The sequence below is a fragment of the Sinocyclocheilus rhinocerous genome, unplaced genomic scaffold (genome assembly GCF_001515625.1).
Source record: "Sinocyclocheilus rhinocerous isolate Xijiao unplaced genomic scaffold, SAMN03320098_v1.1 scaffold304, whole genome shotgun sequence".
In the NCBI taxonomy this organism is placed as follows: domain Eukaryota; kingdom Metazoa; phylum Chordata; class Actinopteri; order Cypriniformes; family Cyprinidae; genus Sinocyclocheilus; species Sinocyclocheilus rhinocerous.
The window spans coordinates 944,202-952,953 of record NW_015659941.1 but is presented as its reverse complement, the minus strand read 5'-3'; positions in this window follow the sequence as shown (position 1 = coordinate 952,953).

The following is an 8,752-nucleotide window of genomic DNA, read 5'->3' as shown; positions in this document are numbered from 1 at the left end:
TATGAATAAAAAGTTTAAAAGAACAGCATTTATTTAAAATTAAAACCTCTTCTAACAATATGAGTCTTTACTATCACTTTTTATGTATTTAGCACATCCTTGCTGAATAAAAGTATTAATTACTTTCAAAAAAATAAAGAAAATGAAGGATCATGTGACACTGAAGACTGGAATAATGATGCTGAAAATTCACTTCAAAATCACTAGAATAAATTATATTTTAAAGTATATTAAAATAGAAACTGTTATTTTAATTTGCTATACTCTTTCACAAAATAACAGGTTTTTTTTTCTGTATTTTTGATCAAATAAATACAGCCTTGATGAGCACAAGAAACTTCGGTAAAAATCTTAAAAATCTTACTGATCCCAAACTTTTGAACGGTAGTGTATGTTTGTGTGTATAAACTCAGTTATGTGAAAATCTTTAAAATCAGACATTTTAGCGTAGTTTGATTGTATTATTTTATTTATTCCTTGGTTTTTATTTATTTATTCATTCATGTTGCATATCACTGGTTATTTATGATTTGGAATTGAAATATTCTGATGAGCAGAAAGATGCAAATGTGCACAGAGGGTCAATTCAGGTCTCGTTTCACTGAGACCTATGAGTCTCACATATCTATGAGAGAATGAGTGTGAGTTTGTGTTTGTGTCATTTTATTATGTAATCCAAACGAAGCACACATGAGCCTTCAAAACCCATTAGACCTAAAAAAATCTGTGAAAATCAAACAGAGAATCATTTGTAAACAGTGATTGTTCTGTGTAGTTTTCTTTCCTGATTCGTTTGATGGATTTGTTTCTTACAAATTCTGACGGCACCCATTCACTGCAGAGGATCCATTGGTGAGCAAGTGATGTAATGCTGCATTTCTCCAAATCTGTTCTGCTGAAGAAACAAACTCATCTACATCTTGGATAGCCTGAGGCTGAGCACATTTTCATTTTTGGGTGAACTATTCCATATCATTATATAGTTCTACAAATTTCGACACATTTTGTTGATACTTTCTTTGACTTTTTATTGGATAAAATAGGTATAGAATAAATTATATTTATAAATCAACATTTTTCTTGCTTCATCTGCAATTTTGCGCGACATTAATGTATCGCAACAAGCTGTGAAAAAAACTCAGAGCTTGTTTCAGTGCATTAATTTCTTCTCCATGAAGGATACATGCAATGCTGCCAAAACAAGGTACTTTATTGTGCAGCATAATCATGTTCAGGGAAAATAATTTGCTGACAAACCAAGAAAATACTTTATAATTGCTCAAGTGTTTGCACTTAAGTCACCTTCAGAGTTCCTCCTGTGCTCATTTCAAATGTTCAACATCTGGTCCACTTCTCTAAATGAATCAGGGATAGCATGTAGACAGGCCTATTAAAAAAGAGCTTAATGTGATCGCTGCAGCATTCCAGAACGTTCTATAAGAAGGTTACTGCCACTCAGCGGTTCTCATGGGCTGCTTCATTATAGCACACTGTTAATGAACCAAGTGAGGAACAGAATGAAAAAAGCTAAAGTTGCAATGAAAACAAAGCACTGTTTTTGTAATAAATCACCATGAAGTTTCTAGCCATTTGAAATGGAAGCAAGCAATACAGAAACTAAAGTACTTCTTTTGCTCTGTTTCTCTCCACTGTGATGGTCCATTTGCGTACTGATACACTTGGACCCTGCTGGTTTCTGAAGGGTCATGTGTCCTCCATTCATCTTCTGTCATTTAGTCTGTAATTGATCATCATTATGATGCATTCATGTCATGTTTTCCCTTTATAGCTCTGGTTCTCTTTCCCTTTCATGAGCTTCTTCATTCCGGTAGATATTTTGGTGGCCATTATGTTTAACAACCACAAGCCATCAGCAATAAGACATAATGTATAAAAATATCCAATGTATACACTGACTCTCTGTTCCAAAACCTCAGGAAAAAAGTATTTGTTTTTCTTAAATTCCACGTTTGTAATAGTGATGTCAATTTTATGCAAATTCATTTTAAGTGGATATACATGATCTAAATCCAAAGATTGTCTATTATGGAAATATTTGATTAAAAATCAAATACAATATTTATGAAAAAAGAGGACAGGATCTTCTAATTATATTCATTTACTAATATAAATTTACTATTTGAAATAAATTATCTATAGAATTTATTTATTTTGATGGCATAATAGTAGCTGTTTCCTATACTAGTAGCTCTTTTTTATTTTTTATGAAATATCTGAGAACATGTGAATATTCTGTCCTCACTACCACACTAAGATTTTTAATTCATATTCATATATAATTAACATTCATATTTTTATTTCGCAATAATGTATTGTATTTTGTACATATAATAAATTTCTGGAAGTCAGTAGGCTTATAATGGACCAAATACATGTTACTGGTAATTAAGTATTAACATTTATATTTTGTAATAAACTGTATTATATTTAAGACATACATTACATTTCTAGAAGTCAGTAGGTTTGTTTTGTACCTTTTTTTATTAGTAGTATTTTAATGTAATTTGCAATACTTTATAGATTTATGGGATGCATACTGTAGTCAGTTGGCTTTTAAAATATATCAACAACTCAGTTCCTTAATTTTGTCCTCCAAATAATGTTCAAATATATTTTACTTTACAACAATATTTGTTATGGGATTTATCTCTGAGCTGGTTCATTTGGTTTGTAAGTCTATACCACAGAAATCCCAGTGGAGAAAGTGAAAAACACTTCTGGAATCACGGCTGCTTTAGATAAAAGCATTTGCTAAATGACTCATTACAACTATCGGAGCATTATTTATCATTAGACTGGAATGCTTTTAGTTCCATTAATGTTTATACACAACAGTTTATGTCTCAAGCCATGGCTCTGCTCTTTCTCAACTCATTTTTACTTTCTCAACTTCTTATCCTGCAGTGCAAACACTCCAGACCCATGTCTCCTGTTAGCGTTCATCCTCACGATACAAATCGTTGCAAAGCAACTTTACAGCAATTTAAGTTTCTTGGTTTAGAACTGTTTGGGACTGTTTTTGCTTGTTAACAGTGCTTGATCTGTGCATTTCCCTCTTGATTCAGACGAGACCACTTTTTCATTGGAGAAAGCAGTATTATGGATAGAAGACTCATCTTAGCCGAGTGGAGTGGTGTGGATTACTTGTGGATTATTGTGATGTTTTTATCAGCTGTTTGGACTCTCATTCTGACGGCACCCATTCACTGCAGAGGATCCACTGGTGAGCAAGTGATGTAATGCTACATTTCTCCAAATCTGTTCTGATGAAGAAGCAAACTCATCTACATCTTGGATGATTGTGAGTACATTTTCAGCAAATTTCATTTTTTGGTGAACTACTCCTTTAAATAATCTTCCAATTTTCAGCAGTGTCCAGCATATGTGTTTTGTTGCCTGGATACCTGGATTTCTCCTTGTGCATTTTTGAGTTTGTTACTGGCCCTGAAAGAACACTTATGGTGCAAACATCCATTCAATGTGTGTGTCTTTTCTGACACCACGGAATAGATTTCGCTAAATTTCTCTTGGGTGATTTGATCAAACTAATAACAGATATAAATTGGATCCAGTGTTTACTGATCTGATTATCTGATTACATTTGTATTGAAAAGGCAAATCAGTTTCAATGCATTATGAACTTTTGCACCAAAACAAGACTGTATCATTGCACAAATTTATATACTATTTATATATATATATATACTCAGCTGAAATGTGATTTGAGATACAAATGGGCAGGAAGACACCGCGAGAGAGACTTGTTTAGTTCCACATTTTGCTTAGCGATCTTGTTTTAGTTTTGTGAAGGAGGGAACGTTGCAGATTAATCTTGTGTAGAAAGGCTGCATTTATTTACGGACGGCCTAAAAGCTTGTGTGGGTGATTCAGGAGACGTCTGAAGAATGAATGGTCAAAGAAGGGGCTGCTTTCAGGCTGGAGCTAATTAATGTAGCAGGACTGAAGCAGCTTCTTTACACGTGGTATGTTTTGTAGGAGAAGCAGGTTTAGATGGATTGGACAATCTCATTAGCTCTCAGGGTCAACACCAACAAAAGCTGCTGATGTAGTTGTTTTTGTTGTTTCGGAGGCTGTATAGATGGAGGATGTTTGTGTCTGTCTGTTGCTCTTTACAGCTCTGTACAATGCCATCACTATGAATTTAAATTGAAACTTACCATTTAAATGTAGGTAAACCATTAAGATACATTTGAAATTTGCATAAACATTTTTTTTCTCTCTCCTTGTTGGGATGTCATGGTTACCAAAAGCATCCACAGCTAGTGCAATTAAAATTCATTGACTGAATTATCATAAACACAGTGTTATAGTTTTTTTCTTTGTTAATAGAGCAGCTGCTTTGTCACTACAAAGAGGTTTAGAAGAATACAAGTGTATTTTTGAATTCTTTTTTGTATCATCTTTTTCACACTTTTCCCTCCAACATAACTGTTAGACATGGTCACTGAAAAAAAATCTGATAGTGATCAGATTATGTGGGGTAATTTAAAATACATTGTATTTTTTAAAATAAAAATCTATATAAATTAAATTATTGTAAAAAAAACAAAAAAACATTAAGTAATTAAATAATGTTAAATTAGCCAACAATTAAATGATTATTGCTTAAATGAATTATTATATAAAATATTAAATCATTATTGTAAATTAAATAATTATTATATAAAATATTAAATTTTTAGCTGAGTCAGCAATTACATCATTATTGTCTTCATTGAATAATTATTATATAAAATATAAAAAAAATGGGCCAGGGTTGACAATTAAATGATTATTTTATCAATTAAATAATTATGATATAAAATATAAAAAATTGGCCAGGGTCGACAATTAAATGATTATTGTATATTATTATTATTATTATTATAAATTTAAAAAAATCATTGTTGTAAAATTGAATAGTTGTTATATAAAAATGTGCCAGGGTTGACATTTAAATGATTATTTTATAAATAAAAGAATTATTATATAAAATAATGAAATATTATTGTAAAATGAATTATTATATAAAATATTAAATAATCTACCAGGGATGACAATTAAATTATTATTGTATAAATGAATTAAGTATTATATGAATTATTAAATAATTGACCAGGGATAAAAATTGAATTATTGAAATATTAAATAACTAACTGGGGTTGAGAAGTCATCATTATGTGGGCAAGAAACATGTTTACACTGTTTAGAAAGTCTGAAGATTGGCTCTTTACACGATCTAACCCATATTCAAAAGCTGATCGTGAATCCATCTGATCTCTTCATTCTCTGTTCCTGTAGTTGATTGTCATGCTTTTGATACACGACAAACTGGATGTGAAAAGCCTGGGGCTGAGGCTTCATAGAGGCTTTCAGGAGAACAACAGTCCTGAGTGAACAATACAGCACACAGAGATCAAAGCTGAGGGACAGAGAGGCCATGGGACGACCATTTCTCATTGTTTGTTTATCTGACACTTATTAGCATTTTTTGCATCCCGGGAGGGCTGTGTGAGAGACGGGTAGAAAGAGTGTGAAAGAGACAATGACAAAGAAAGACATGCATAAAGAAACAGAGAGAAAAAGCTAGAGACGCTTTCCACAAACAGAGTACAAATTGATGTGCACTTTTAAGCATCAGAGGAACGTTGCAGAGTAATCTCATTATCTAACATACCTTTATTAAATCAAAATTAAGCTTTTTTTTAACTTCTGGAATATGAATTGTGCTTTATAAATGTATAATGCTCCAAATAATTTTGCTGTTTTGCTCCATATTAATATTGCATTTGGTTGTCTGTATTGAAAAGATTTGAGCTCATCGATGAAGCCTTTGGTGTTCAACTGCCTCTACTTTACACATTAGCTGTGCTGCTCAAACATGCAATGTAAAGATTTATATTTAAATAAAGAAAAAACATAAAGAGGGTAAATTTAATGCATAATTCAGGCAATGTCGCATTGAATTTTCCATAGGTTCCTTAGGTTTGTAGTGCAATTTTCTTTACTGAAAGAATAGTATAAGAAACATTAGTATAATTAGTTTCCCAAAGAAGCACTTGACCACAGTGTCCCTAATGTCCTGATTTTCAACGAGCTGTTTCAGAGGTCATTATGAGGACTCTGTATTTGACAGTCATGCAGGTTGATCTGATTGAACAAATCATCAAAGAGTGATTTAAATCTGTCACTTGGGAAGCGCAGAAACACACGAATGCAATATTTTTTTTAATCTAGCTGAGCTTAAAAAAAAAAAGTAGAAAAAGAAATACAAAAATACAACCCTACACCATTTCAAACCATGCGTTTGGCTAAAGAACATTATAGCATTTGTGATATATCTGTTGCTAAAAAGTTTGGGGTCCTTTTTTTTTTTTTTTTTTTTTGCATTAAATGTTTTTGCAATTTGTGCATTAAATTGATCAAAAGTGACAGTAAAGACATTTAAAATGTTATTTTAAAACGTTTCAATTTCAATGAAATGCTGCTCTTTTTAACTTTCTGTTGATTAAAGAATCCTGAAAAAAACGTTATAATGGTTTCCACAAAATATTAAGCAGTTTTCAGCACTGATAATAATAACAAACATTTCTTGAGCAGCAAATCAGTATATTAAAATGATTTCGGAAGGATCACACTGAAGACTGGAGTAATTTAGTAATTAAAAAAAAGTCAATTTCAACTGAATACATAAATTGTAATATTAATATATATATTTTTTCTATCCACATAAAACCATATTCTATTAAGTGTTCCACCCAAATCATGATCTTTGAGCTAAATAACTAAACAAACAAACTTGCACTTTAAGGTCCAAGGCTTTGAATACAGAAAATGAGAAGTAATGTTTAAATATGGTGCATCCATATTATACTGCTAAATCTTTCCATCGGAGAGGGCGATCTGTAATGGAGCCTGTGCTGTTTCCAGGTGTGCTGTTCTGCAGTGTGTCCTCGTTTCTGTTAGTAGGTGAATCATAATGAGTTACAATGTTTTCCTGAACATCCGTGCATCCCCTGGGAGCCCGGACCACCCGCAGTCTTGTACAATTACCAGCAACCGTCTCCACGGAGACCCTGCGGGCCGTCTGACTGTGATAAATCATACAGTACTTCAGCACAGTATGACTGCTGACTTACTCCCTTCATACTCTGGGAAGAGGATCGATCGCTGCCTCAGATCTTTCACATATATATTTAATAATCAAAGCTGAATTCAAAATTAAACACTTCTGCATGGCAATGCAGGGGAGACCGGGGCAAGTTGTCACAAAGGCTATATCTCATTAACTATAAGGGTTTAAAGCAAGCATTTAATGTTTTTCAATATATTCTGTGTTTCCTGAACTGTTGTGTTTCTCATAATTGTTTTTACTGATTACATTTGTCTTAAAAGTCATTAAATGGTCTCTAACTTGCCCCATGAGTCGACCTGTGACTGTATCTTCATTTCCGGGTATAATGGTGGGATTCTTATGAGTCTTTTGAGTTTATAATGAAGGCATTATAATTGCATTTAATTTCAATATTTGAGCTTTTAATGAGGGCCTACGTAGGTTTTCAATATTCTGTGCATTATTGGCATGAAATAAACAGTAAATTTTTATTGTCAACAAAGCGCAAAAAGTCAAATGATGCAAATAAACCGTGTTTAAAATACAATAATAAATCATAAAATTAAAAAAATAAATGAATGATTAAAAAACAAATTATAAAAAATAATAAAACTAAAAATTACAATAAAAGTAGATTTTATTAGGAAGATTGCATTATCTAAAGAAGGTATTGCATATAAATGTAAAGTAAACATGCGGCATAAGACAATAATAATGAGCATAATGCTTTCTCTTTCTCATACTGGAAATGAGAAAACATTAATAACAGTATTACAGAAGCATAATAATAAAAAATAATGATTTACAAAACAAACAAACAAAAAAAGCATTCTTCTCAAATAAGAATCATTAAACAGTTCCTGTTGTGACAACTTGCCCCACAGGTCAACCTGTGTTCAATTGGCTGTATCTTTTTTTCTCTCCTGGGGAACAATGGTTGAAATGTTCAACAGCTTTTGAGTCTTTGATGTGTCTTGTTTGCCCTCACAGGAGCTTTTGACGACTTCCCTCCTTCAAACAAGCCTGGAGTTTTGTTTTTAAGACAGATTTCATGTTTTCACTCTGATCAGCCTAATTCAGGATGAAAAGAGTCATTACAGAAATGTGCTGAAGATTCAGATGTTTTGTGTTTTCCGGAGCTTTGAAGAGTTTCCTGACTGTTATTCTGTTTATCAGGGCTGTTTGTTAAGGCGCCCAACCCCAAATAAAAAATAAATATATGTCAACTTGCCTCTATTGCATATTTTATGCTGTTGGGTTATTTGTTGTGCTCCGATATAGAAAAGGTAACAAACTTTCTAGGAATTCTCAACTTCTCCACTTTCAGCTCTTTCCTTTTTCCTTCTCATGGCCTCCTTCTGTTGTTTGATGACAAACAGACTTTGATCCCCTGGTTTGATCATCGTTCATACAGTCATAACAGCATCTGTGAAATAATGAACTTCATCTGTCAGCAAACACAGTTTTGATGTGTCTTGTTTGCCCTCACAGGAGCTTTTGACGACTTCCCTCCTTCAAACAAGCCTGGAGTTTTGTTTTTAAGACAGATTTCATGTTTTCACTCTGATCAGCCTAATTCAGGATGAAAAGAGTCATTACAGAAATGTGCTGAAGATT